General features: G+C 37.3%; 1 protein-coding gene across 4 annotated transcripts in view; it reads left to right on the top strand.

The window, feature by feature from the left end:
• The first annotated feature begins 202 nt into the window (after positions 1-202).
• LOC309481478 (uncharacterized protein) overlaps positions 203-12,272 on the top strand; it is a 44,472-nt gene continuing 32,402 nt past the window's right edge. For all 4 annotated transcript variants that reach the window (XM_082146386.1, XM_082146385.1, XM_082146391.1 and 1 more), the window contains exon 1: positions 203-296. The gene's annotated coding sequence lies outside the window, so the exon portion shown is untranslated. The remainder of the gene's footprint in view (positions 297-12,272) is intronic.

The raw sequence follows: 12,272 nt of genomic DNA on the forward strand, positions 1-12,272 counted from the left end.
TTGCGAAAAGCAAACATGTCCATAAATTCATGTTTTTATAACGTAGTTTCCATACGTTTTTGCACATTAAGAGTATTTTGTAAATGAACTCTGCCGTGTTAAGACTTTGCCCATGATTGACAGCTTCCTCGATCAATAAATTAAAGGTTCCGCTTGTTTAAACCAATCAGACAGCTCTCTGGGCGGGGCTTATGCGCGCTGTCCGTCAGCCTCTCACCATCGGAGGATTGTTGTTGTCATCAAGATGGAGTTCTTGTTGGGGAATCCGTACAGCACTCCCGTTGGCCAGTGCATTGGTGAGTTAGCGGCTTATAGTAGCCTGTTCTTCAATGAAATATGTTTTAATAACAGTTAATGGACCATGTTTGTCCATTGTTCGTGTAAAAAATGCTTGAAATGTGTGTAGCATCTTACAGGAGCGTAAACAGTCAACACTGTTAGCTACATTAGATGATGTGCTAGCCAGCCTTTTTAATCCGGTAGAAACACAGAAATGTTACTAGGGAAGTCTAATCATGTGTTTCTATAATGGAAAATTCTTAACTAGCGAGTTAGAGTAAGTGTTTCGTCATCAGATCTTCACTGTGACTGAGTGTGAAGCTGCTGAAGTCTCACTGGCTTCAATCAAAGCAGCATCTGTCTAACATTTACAATTTAGGAGTTACAAACTTAGTCTATATGGAGATATCACTTATCTATGCTTATATCTTTTATATCGATTACTCTCAATCATGTAATACTTTGCTCAGTACATCATTATAACTAAAAAATCTGTCACATTTGTGTTCATGAATTAGCCTATGCAAAACAGTTCTATACTGTTTAAAAATAATGAAAAATAAATGACAACATGTCAATATCCAGGGCACCAAATCAAGATATATATATATATATATATATATATATATATATATATATATATACGTAACATGAGCAGATTCTAAATGTTTCCTGAGTTTGTATCGCAACACTGTTACATTTTTCAGTATAGGATTTTTCTAGGTTAATAATTGCATTTCTTTCACAGTATTTTCACAGTAAGACTTCTCATGTATCTACTGCACTCTCAGACATTTATTGTAAAAGACTTCAGTACTTTACTGGCAATTTTAGTCAAGGTTTTACAATTGTAATGTAAAAAAGAAGAAGAAAAAAAGCTTGGTTTTATTGTGAGTTTACAGTATTGGAAAATCATACTGTTTTTCTACAGGCCATAATGTACTATGAAGTTATGAATAGATTATGCTGTGGAGTTTTTTTGCTTCTTGTTGGTTTTATCTGATGCTGATGAACTTATTTCTACTTCACTTTTAGCAGTTTGTGTTGTTGGTTTATTTTGTAATGTTCAGAGTTTATCTGTATTAATAATATTAATATAATTATTATTGGGTCATTTCACCTGAGATTTAGAGCCAAATTACAGGGGTGTAAAATGACTTTTGGTAGGACAATTAAATGAAAATCTGTTGACTTTAGCAATCTTTCTTGCATTATATGCTAACAGTGATAGTCCAAAAATGGCAAAAAGCACTTCTTGTTTTTTTTTCTGTTTTTTTGCCTCATGTTTGCATGCATGTTATGCAAGAAGTATTAGAGATATCTTAATATCGTTTTAGATTCTGGTTCTTTCCCAACTTTTCTTTTGGTATCTTCATTTTAAAGGCCCTCAATGCTTCAATCCCAGAGATATGGACATGTTAATGTGGCTCCATGAGTAAATTGGTAAATGTATCTTATTTTCAGTGGTCTCTTTGCACACAGCTGATACTTTATTTGTATTTTAATTTTTTTTTAAGAGGAATATCTGAATAACAAATAGTGTTAAGATTAGAAATGTGTTTTTCTATCAGCTCAATTGCATAGAACATACCGGTCTGATAGCCATAAATATTATTTTTCTAAAGTTGTCATGGCTGTAACTAAAAGTATTATAAAAGTATTCTAGATTTTCATTCTTAATCAACTTTTCTTTTGAAATCTTCATTTTTAAGGCCCTGTACAATTCAGTCCCATAGACATGGGGATCTCAAAGCAGCTCCATGTTCAGATTGTTGAATTTTACCCGTTTTCAATTTTCACACCCCTCTAATTTGTCTCCAAATCTCAGGCGAAAATGTTCATTCTTGACCCCCCTCTACAAAACAGTGGATTACTCAGTAAATATACATCTGTGACATTTAATATTTTGGCTTTCATAACTAATTTATGTGTGTGGTACAGAAAAAAAGCGATGTAATCGGTTGAACACCTTGTAACATCAGTAACACTGACTATCGCAGCAGGCCTAGTTCTCTACATTAAACACATCACTCAAAACCAACAGCTCTTATGTTTCATTTGGGAAACATTATCATTTAAATGGCTCAGTCATTTACAGAGTACCTACACCCAACGATCATGTGTATTAGTTCACTCAGAAATTAAATCACTTTTGCTTTTCTGTTTATTTTGTAATAGTGAATGCATAAGTCAAGTCACCTCTAATTCTATAATGCTTACAATACAATACAGCTTGTTTCAAAGTGGCTTCACAATAGTAACATCTTTTTGCAAAAGATGTGTGACATTTTGCATGTTGTGTGCGTGTTTTGTGGTTTTGTGTGTAGAGTTTCGAGAAATGGAGCCAAAGTCTTTATGAGGGAGTCATTGAAACATTCATTCAAACCGATTAAATTATTTTTTTAAATTATTTTATATATATATATATATATATATATATATATATATATATATATATATATATATATAATATACATATTAATAAGATATTTTTAAATAGACATATTAGCCTACATTTTATTTAGTTAACTTGTCTATTCAGAATTGTGGGAGAATCGTGATCTTTGTTTTAACCCTTTCACACGTAAGTTCAATATATTCTAGCTGACCCCCAGTTTATTAAGGCAACTGTTATTTTAGAATGTATCACCTTATTATTTCCATGGCGACTCGTCATGCTTGTGTCATGTGACACACCGCATCCACAATAGCGCTGTATGACAGATGCATCACTTTTATTTAGTTTTTCCATTATTCAAAATGTTCACGTCATCAATTACCTGATATTCCGATTCTCAAATATGTGGAAGTGAATGTGTTTTGTCGTGTGTGTGTACGTGTGTCACTCATAAACATCAATTTATTTGTTGACAACTAGGCCTAGTATTCAGGTTTGATTGCAATTACTAATAGTTGAAGTGTTACATATTGATGACTCTTAAAACCAGTGTTGTGTTGGCATGTCTGGTCCTAAACTTGGTTACTTGCAACCAGTCACATGACTTTCCATTTGTTGCCAGTGCAGGTTTTGTGCAAACTAGTGCACTTGTGGCATCTTTAACCACTCTGATTTTGCTTTCCCTTTTTTACATGAGCGGCTGCTCTGCGAGGAAATCTATGTATGGCAGTTTATTTGCGTTTCAAAGTTGCGTGTGGTCACGGTGCATTTTCCTAGGGCGAGTTATCGCATAGCCTAGTAAAATCTCTGAGACCACAATATATTGTATTTGTGTAACTGATACAGTGGCATTCTGTATGCCCTGCATTTGCATGTTTCCTGCCTTTAGCACTGCCGTTTCAAAGGTGTCGTGACATGGATTATTTTTATATACCGGTACCCCTTAAAGGGATAGTTCACCCAGAAATGACAATTCTTTCATCATTAACTCACCCTCAAGTTTTCCCAAACATAAATTTCATTCTTTTGCTGAACTCAAAAGAAGATATTTTGAAGAGTATGGGTAATCAAACAGCTGATGGGCCTCCAACTCTATATTGTTTTCAATCTAGTACATATTGAAATAAGTAAGCTATCCCTCCTGTGGCCTTACACCAGGTTCACGTAAATTGATTGTTAATTATTATCACCCTGGTAATAAACAGGTTTAGGAAAAGACTATTAAATGAAATGTAGGCAAGTGAAAGACACGCTCTCAGCTTTCGCAGCATCTTAAGTGGGCAAACTGCATTATCGCGGCTCTGATTTGATTTGGTATTTTGCGAACAATGGCTCACTATACTTTTCAGCAAAAGTAGCACACTTCTCTGGCCTCGGGCCTGTAGGTCATAAGTTGATCCTGCTGGTTCAGGATCTGCTGACCACAGGACAATATCTCAGCAGATGAGCGTTTTTATGGGGCAGATAATTATTTTGTTAAAGCAGATGGTCTTGTATTAGTATCTGACAGAACCAGGTTCCAGAAGGAAAGTGACAGTAGAGAAGGGAAAAGAAGTGTCGTACACTACCGTTCAATAGTTTGGGAATCTTACAGACCCCAAAAAGTTATTGTAAAGCCCTATTCAGATAGATTTTTCATGGAGAAATCTGTGTTTCACAGGCCAACTTTGTTATTTTAATCCTGTTTTTCTCACACAACCTCAGTAATATTTCCAGGGAAAATGACCTACTGTTTTTCGGGCAACTCAACTCAACGGTCCTCTGAAAAATCCAATCCTCTCCGAAATGCAAATTGTCTGTTTGCGCAACAAGCATTCATGCTTTCCGTTCATTTGGATGTCATCTGACGAAAACATTTTATTACAAAATTAATAAATATAGCCAAATTGTGGAAACTGTTTAATATCAGTGTCAGGTAAGATACTTGTCTAGATGTCTCTGCTCACTTATATGTGTTTATTATAAACAGACACTTTGCTAAACTCTGAATGGCATTCAGTTGTTTGTTTTGTTTTTTATAAAAAAAATTGTTTTAATCAATGAGTAGTTCACGTCTAGAAAACACACTTCTACCTCTATAATAAACAGGAAGATGTTCGGCACAGACGTTGAGTGATAAGAATTGTAACTGAAACATCGTTTAGAAAAATACTCCCATCTGTTGTTGTCATGATACTGTAATTATTTTCTAACTTTGATACCACACCTTAAAAAATATCAATATTTGTTAACATTTTCGATTCCACAAGGAAAACTGCCATATCGCCATACAGATGATTTGTTATCTCATAATTATTTGATAATTTGGGTAATTTTGTTGTAATAGTTTACACACAGCACATCAGGGAGGCTTTATTTGAATCGTTGAACTACATTTACAAACAAAGACAAGTAAACAGCCAGTAATAAAATAAACAAATCGCATACAATAACACAAATAAAAACAGAGAAATAAAAAAAAAAGAGTTTTTCAGGGTCTATCAGTAATATTCAGGTCAGAAATACTACAGAAATTAAAGTAATCAAATGTAAAATAACATAACGTCATAATAGTTTTCATTGTCAAATTTAAATGCTGATTACAATAAAGTTATTCAGTCAAGAGCAGAGAGTGATTTTCTCTTTGTCTTTTGTTATTTGATTATCATGACAGACAGCAGCAGGTTTATTAGGCTGCTGTCACTTTAAGAGCTTATGCACTGTTACACAGCATGCGTTTTCTCAACTATGTTTACCTGAATACTCGGCAAGATGGGCATTTTGACAATTTTGTACATATTAGACCATTTAAGCGCAATAAGCCACGTAAAATAAGTAAATTTGGTTCTCGCGAGTTGTTTGAGAGGCGGCTTTATGTGCGTGACACTTATATAGATCAGTGTTGCGTGTGCTTTTGGTGAGAGCGTGAAACCTGAGGGAATGACTAAAATCATGCGCAATACAAGCACTATTCAACCAGAGCGAGTGAGAGGAGGCGGTGTGTGTCACTTCGCCATCAGAGAGAATGATCTGTGTATCAATACTACAGAAAAGTTGAAATCGTTTCAGATATTTCAGTATCGAAATGAGTGAGGAAAACAACAAGCTAGTGATCGTTTGGTACCAAAATGGGCAACACAAGTTCACAGTTACTGATTCATTTCCTGTGTCATAAAAAGTAGCACCTCTGCTCTGAAATAGACATGGTTGACAATAACAAAAGTCAATACCAGTAACCACAACAATAACTATATTAACATAAACATTACGAGATTCAATTAAATCAATGGCATCAATTGTGTTTTTCAATAAATAAGCTATGCTTTAATTATTTTAAATAAGAAATATTCATATTTCTTTTGAATATTTATAATATAAGTACAGTATTCTTAAGATCCTTGCAGTTTTGTCACATGTGTCTTGAATATGGGTACCAAATTGAGTCTGTATTACTGATGCTGTGAATCTGGTATTGCTTTTTTGTCATATTAGTTTTAGTTTTAGATTAGTACTGATGTACCAGTACCTTTGAGGTCACTTAAATAGTTAACTTAGACATTTCTGGCTGTCAATTTAATTTTAGCTACCCGCTGATGTGACAACAAGATTATAGTGTTTGTCCGACTCCTCAGAGAGATTAAAGGATGATGGTAAAAGTGTTTCATCCCCTCCTCTCAGACCAAAGTGAACTATATTCAGAACTGATACTGGCCCACTGAGGCATGGACTTTTAAAGTCCCCCTGTGGTGAAAATCAAGCTTTTATTGTTGTTTATATGTCTATGTGGTGTTTTTAATATGCTTTAAGACAAACCATGTGCATACTCTGCAGAGTATTTTCTCTTTAAAACCAAAGACAGTCTCAAAAACACGGTTTGAAATTGCCGGTGTTCCTTACGTCCCAAACTAACTTGTAAGTTGTAACCAGTCATGTCACGAGGGCGGGCTTTAGCATATCATTAACTATGACCGCTCCGAAGCAGTGGAGTCTCAAGAGTAGCCAGGTTATTCTGGTATATTTTTCTGTTATGAAAATCATGTAGATTTAGCAATAAAGCGGGTGAATTGTGTATATGATGTAAGCCTATATTATATGGCTTTCTCCACTGACGTTCTAAGTTGTTCAAAGCGTTTCTAAGGATGCTGATTGTTAGACGGCAGCTGTCTGACTGAGATCGCGAATGGGAACATGGTTTGTGTAACATTAGCAACACATTATTAGCTGTTTGATAACGTAGTCAAGCCAGAGGTTAATCATATTAATTACTGTTATGTGTCCTACGTTGTAGAGAGCGATACATAAAACGCATTATCATTCTGATGCATCGACTTGAAGACGAGCCTGTATGAGTGAGTGGAGGCGGGACTCATTTGCATATTCATGGATCCACGTATACTAAATGAAGCAAGGGTGTAGAGTTACATTCAAGCTATTTTAAAAAATCACAGTAAAAAGCATTTTGGTGATCAAAGATGAGTTTTAAGGGATATAATTATTGACTACAGGGGGACTTTAAGGAACTCACAGAGAAGGACTTAATGAGTCTCAACATAAGTAGCTTTGGAATCTGAAGTGTTTACTAAGTGTTCAGCTTTACTAAAATATCACGCTGACAGCCAACTTTCTTGTGAGATTTTGTCGTTGAACTTCTGTATACAGTTGTTTTCCCCCCCAATATGAAATCACTTGAGCTACATGCATAGGCAGGGAAACATTTCACAAACCCATGGTTCATGAGACAGTAACTGGAAGTACTGTAATGACTTGTGGTCAGTGTTATTTTAAACAAACTATTACAAATAAATAAATAAATAAATGAAAAATAAATACTATAACCGTAAATAATACTAAAATAACTGCTTGTGGTTCAGGAAGTTCAGTCAGTTCGTTCAGTGATGGATTTGTTGTTAGTGTAACAATGGTGGCAAAGACGAGGTGAGGCGAGGATCTATATGCAGCAAAAGTTTATTAAAGATAAACATAAACAAAGATAATCCAACCAAGAAGCGGAACATAATCCTGAGCAGGAACAAGAATGCAAAACGCAAAGGCAGCGACTCCCAAACACAGACTAAAACACAGGGCTATATATTTATACACGCAAGGAAACTAACAAGATGACAAGGAAACAAGAAACAACCGAGGGACTATTAAGAACTAATCAGTGTTGCTATGGTAACAAACAAGGGAACCGGGAACTAAACACAAGAGGAGAACAGAGGAACAATAGAAACAGAAAACACTTAAAAGTCCTTGCAAAAGCACAACACCGGGATAACATGAATGTATTTTTTGTTTTTTGTTTTTTTTGACCAGTTCATTAAAAGAACCTCTGTATCCAGCAGAGTTAAAGCACTGCAACTGATTAACATGACAGCAAGCACTGATACAGGTCAGGCTGTGGTGTTAAGGTCTCCAGTGTGTGTGACTGTATGGCCGTGTGGTGTTTGGCTGAGGTTGGTACGGCTGAGTCCATGTGATCCAGACTAGCACTGCTGGGCCAGCTGGACTGAGCTCTCGCTGTGTGTCTTGCCTGTTTTCCACTTGCTTTGCTCTACCTGTCTACCATTTTCTAGCATACAATATTGTCCACGTTTTATTTTCCTGCTCTTGTTTGTTTACTTATTGCCTCCTTTCGTCCTCCCCACAAATCTTCTTGAAGAGATTACTGGAGGATTTTCCATTAGAAGTCGACGGATAAAGGAATATTCTGGAGAAGTTAAGCTCAGTTAACTTGACAGCATGTGTGACATTAATGCAAAAAAATGATTTCCTCTCTTTCTTATAAAATTTTTATCATGCGTTACTTGAAGTGAATGAGGCTGGTTTTGGATCATTTAAAAGAAGTGTGATGCTTATAATTTTAAAAAAGCATACGCACTCATTCTTCTGCTAAAACTTGTTTATTATTTGAGCTGTTTATAAGTTGTAAAATTATAGTAAAATCAGTAATAAAGTGAAATATTACAATTTAAAATAAGTTTTCTTTTTGAATATATTGTAAAATGAAATTTGTTCCAAATGTAAGTTATGTATTTTCAGCATAATTACTCTCTTCAGTGAGTCACATGATCCTTGACTCCACATGACAGTCTTCAGTGTCACATGATCCTTCAGAAATCATTCTAATATGATAATTTGATGCTCAAGAAACATTTATTATTATTATCAATGTTGGGGGGCACAACGAGGGACACAGTCGAATGCCTTCTCCAAATCCATAAAGAACATGTGGATTGGTTTGGCAAACTCCCATGAACACTCCAGGTACCCTGGAGAGGGTATAGAGCTGGTCCAGTGTTCCACGACCGGGACGAAAACCACACAGTTCCTCCTGAATCCAGGGTTCGACTATCAGCCGAATTCTCCTCTCCAGTACCCTGGAATAGACTTTCACGAGGAGGCTGAGAAGTGTGAACCCCCTGTAGTTGGAACACACCCTTCGGTTCCCTTTCTTGAAAAGAGGGACAACCACCCCGGTCTGCCAGTCCAGAGGTACTGTCCCCGACCGCCATGTGATGCTGCAGAGGCGTGTCAGCCAAGACAGCCCCACAACATCCAGAGACTTGAGGCTTCTTAACTACCTCTGTGAGTTCAGCTTGGGTGATGGACGAGTCCCCCTCTGAGACCTCTGCTTCCTCAATTGAAGACGTGTTGGTCGGATTGAGGAGATCTGCTAAGTATTTCTTCCACCGTCCGACAATATCCACAGTTGAGGTCAACAGCCGCCCACCTACACTGTAAACCGGTTGCTAGGAGACTGCTTCCCCCTCCTGAGGCGCCGGACGGTTTGCTAGAATCTTTTTGAGGCCAACTGATAGTCCTTTTCCATGGCCTCACCGAACTCCTCACAGGCCCGTTTTTTTTTTCCTCCACGACCAGGCCTGATAGGACTCCTCCTTCAGCTTGAGTGAGTGACCTGTCCCCAACCCGAAGGTGCAGGGAAGCGACCCTCTCGTTCACCGGGGTGAACTCCAACAAATGGCGGCTGAGCTGGGGGGCTATTAGCAAACCCACACCAGCCCACTGTCACTCACCATGGGCAACTCCAGAGTGGTAGAGAGTCCAGCCTCTCTCGAGGAGTGTGGTTCCTGAACCCAAGCTGTGCGTGGAGGTGAGCCCGACTATCTCTAGCTCCCTCTCAACCTCCCGCACAAGCTCAGGCTCCTTCCCCGCCAGCGAGGTAAAGTTCCACGTCCCTAAAGCCAGTTTCCGTGTCCAGAGATCGGGTCGTCAGGGCCCTCGCCTTCGACTGCCGCCCGATCTACTATGCACCGGCCCCTTAGGGTCCCTGCTGCAGGTGGTGCAGACAATTTTATACATTTTAAAGTTAAATGAATTCATAAAACTGGTGCAAAGTTCAAAATTAAGAGCTCCAGCCCATATTCAGTGTGCAACTTGAACAAAGAAAAAGTCAGTGCATTGACTTGTACCTGAAATTTAAATGGGACTCAGACATCTTTTTAGTTGCGATATAGTGTCTCAGTCTACATTACTCTACATACTACTATGACTACTACTACTAATAATATTATAATATTAATCCTATGACAGTAATATAGCTATATTTTGTAAAACAAATGCACTGAAAAATAAATGAAACTTTCCAGTTTAGTCTATTTCTGTACATGCAAGAGATAAACCTGTGAGCTTTTATTTTGACAGAAAATGCAGTCAAGCTTTTATTTTGGCGGAAAACAAAGTTTATAAACGTCTCATTACAAATGTTGAAATGTTTGAAAGTGTAGGCCTATATTTGCATTATCATGCTATTATATAATGATTATATATATGCAGGAGCATAAAATGGTCTTAAAGTGACAATTATATACTATTTATGCGATGCTAAAGGCTACGTATGCTAACCGCTGCGATAATAAATACACATATGTTTATGGAAAATACATGTGACTGCTTGAAGAATGTAGACAAATCATATATGATTATAATCATAGTGGTTTTGTGCTTTATCGTATTGTTGATACCAGACTAATGTATCCGCATATGTCATAACGTGCACTCCGGTTCACTTTTTTGTCCGTGATCTCCATCTGTTGATCTGATTGAAAGGATAACAGTAAAGAGTGGCGGAGAGATCGCTCAAACCTCCTCAGATCGCAATCATCACATCATTTCATGGAAAATTTATATTTTATCTTTATATAATAAGATAATAAAATATATTTTAGGCTATCTTTTTTTTTTTTACGTGTAAACCTAAATGCCTTGATGGAGTTGTTTTGTACATTCATGTGATCACAAATAAATGGAAGCAGGTGTGACTGAATACGCATGTCTTCTCTCTATATGTGAAATGTTAAATACCAGTGTGATTCAGCATGATTGATGTGCACTACTGACACAAATTGATAAATTATTGTCACAAAAATTTTTTTATTGTAAAACATTGGATACATATTGATGCTGGAAGTCTTTAAGTAAAGACCAAATGTTCGCTCTGTCATGCTCATTTTGCAATCTAGCTAGTTTTCAGTCAGCTGATGAATTGGTGGGGTTCCAAAATAAGTATGCGGTTTCGGACGCAGCCTGTGTCGTCTTAATAAAGCGTCTCACAGCCAGCCTACAAGAACATGCTGTAGGACAGGAGTAGAAGAAGAGGGCTGGTGTGAACTCTGCTCTGGTGTCTGGCAGTATCTGTAGTCTTCTCTCCGCCTCGACACATCTGTCAGTTTGATAGAAGAGCAGCTCAGAGGTATGAATTAGGCATGAAGTATTTCCTGCGGCTCGGCAGACTAAAGGAAGCGGCCTCACCCATCCGTGAAAGTGGTGTTATGCTCCAGACACTTCCCAGTTTGTTGAGGGAAAGTTCACTGGCAGTGGAAAGCTAATGTCCAGTGCTGTGGATTAGGCTTGCTGTGCCATGTGTTACACGTGTGTTCAGCCATACACCAATTATATTACTTGGCCACAGCGGCACCATCCCCACTGTCATTTAGCTTTTTTTCGAATAGAAATAAAACCCATTTAGTTCAGTTGGACAACAGACGCTACAATTATAAACTGATAGCGTCTGCTTTGCTCCATAAAGCACAAGCTGCAGAGTCACAGCACAGTGCAACAGGAGTTAAGATTTCACTTATCACGTGACGACCGTTTGGAGAGTTGACTGACAGGACGATGTTGGTGGATTTGGTGCACAACAGATCCTGAGCCTCATTGACAAATATCCCATCTTGTAAAATGTGTGTTCAGTACTGCCGCTCCCTGTACACAGAGTATTCGGGATCGTGAATTCGACACTGAAAAGTGAGCGTACATCAAAAACTGATTTAAATCTGCATATTGATAGCGGCTCATATTGATTGAACACTAAGTTGTTTTTTTTTCTACTAGCCTGGCCGGACCAGTTGTTCAAATTTATACTTGCCCTTCCAAAATTTCCACTGACCCACCACAAAAAATAAAGTCATAGTTATTGTCTTCGTTGTTTTTGACTCATAACCTCAATAAATAAGGTTGTGACACCAACAACTACTAGCCTTACTCATATAAATGTCAAATATTGTTAAAGACAAGCAAACTGTCAGTAATAAAATAAAAACAAATAATCAAATTACGAGCAATAGCACAAATACAATAGAACAAACATACAAAT

This window comes from Leuciscus leuciscus, assembly GCF_965113295.1.
Source record: "Leuciscus leuciscus genome assembly, chromosome: 1".
Taxonomy (NCBI): Eukaryota; Metazoa; Chordata; class Actinopteri; order Cypriniformes; family Leuciscidae; genus Leuciscus; species Leuciscus leuciscus.